At 45.5% G+C, this 1,544-nt stretch overlaps 1 pseudogene; it reads right to left on the reverse strand.

The window, feature by feature from the left end:
- Positions 1-261: 261 nt before the first annotated feature.
- LOC148000222 (small ribosomal subunit protein uS11 pseudogene) lies at positions 262-832 on the reverse strand (annotated as a pseudogene).
- Positions 833-1,544: the final 712 nt, after the last annotated feature.

Raw genomic sequence — 1,544 nt, forward strand, 5'->3', positions numbered from 1 at the left:
GCAGAATTTGGCTTTCTTACAACATCTAGGAAATGAAGCAAGGCCAAACGTTTCGTGTTTTCCTTACTGTGATAGAGCTGTGAGAGCCTGTGTCCTTCATGCAGGTGTCAGGACTGAGACATCACTGCATCAAATGCAACTGCAACAAGGCACAAGTGACCCCAATTAAACCATCCTTTGGGGTTTTCTTTGACTTTAGCGAATTCTTCTGGCTTTTAAATCAGACAACGTATTCAACATAAAAATCGGAATGGGATCCGGTTTTTGTTTTGTTTTGTTTTTGGTTTTTGTTTTTGTTTTTGTTTTTAACTTACAAAGCAATTTATTAACAGAAAATAACTTGAGAAGTCCTGTTCACAGATGGCGACCACGACGACCACCCTTCCTTCGAGTGCTGTCAGATGGGGGTGATATCCTCAATCCGCCCAATCTTCATCCCAGAGCGAGCAAGAGCTCTGAGGGCTGACTGGACTCCAGGTCCAGGGGTCTTGGTCCTGTTTCCTCCTGTGGCCCGGAGTTTGATATGCAGGGCAGTGATGCCCAGTTCCTTGCACCTCTGGGCTACATCCTGGGCAGCCAACATGGCTGCATATGGAAAGGACTCATCTCGGTCAGCCTTCACCTTCATTCCACCAGTTACTCGGCAGATGGTTTCCTTGCCAGAAAGATCAGTAACATGGACAAAGGTATCATTGAAGGATGCAAAGATGTGGCAGACACCAAATACATTCTCTCCTTCATCCACCTGAGGTCCAAGGCTGATGACCTGTTCTTCCTTCTTTTCCTTCCCCTTGCGAGGTGCCATTTCTGAACGTTGTCTCCAGACTCCTCCACCGGAAGCCAGAATGGGATCCATTTTTAACACCTGGCCATGAGTTACTCAGAGTCAGGGCCTTTATTTATCTGGGTATTCAGTGCTTAATAGGAGGGAAGTACTTCCTGGTACTATAAATCTAGCCAATTACCCATTGCTGGTGAGGCCGTGAACTCCACAGGAGAACCTACAACTGCCACTTACAATTATAATCTCAACTGCATTCCAAATAATTTGTATTTTCTTTTGAAGCAGACGGAAATCATTTCCAACAATCTCCAACTGGCAAAAATGCAGAGAACTGACCTTGCGATGCTCGATGCCAACTGATACATATACAGTATGATCCTACAGAGATTCATACAGGGAGCACTGTGGAAGAGGGGAAGGAAAGACTGTAAAGGTCTGTTGCCAACTGTATCCACTACTTAGGACAGTGAGACTAGACTCAAGCAATCTCATCAGTGTAGCTGCCTAAGCAAGACCTGAACAATGACACCAGCAGTTGACGTGCCAGCATGGATAGGAAATCTCACAAGGCTCACATCTCGATGAAGGACTCTACACAGTTGCTAACTGTCAAAAGAGGGGGGCCAGTCTTCAGGAGGGTTACTCAACACCAAGTGGTCAGCCCTAAACACCTAGACTGTAAGCAGCACTATGTGGGTCCAGCTGGTTGTATTCGTGTAACTGTGTACAATGTAACAATAATAATCAAGGGAATAATGGA

The sequence above is a fragment of the Rattus norvegicus genome, chromosome 17 (assembly GCF_021556685.1).
Source record: "Rattus norvegicus strain SHRSP/BbbUtx chromosome 17, alternate assembly SHRSP_T2T, whole genome shotgun sequence".
Taxonomy (NCBI): Eukaryota; Metazoa; Chordata; class Mammalia; order Rodentia; family Muridae; genus Rattus; species Rattus norvegicus.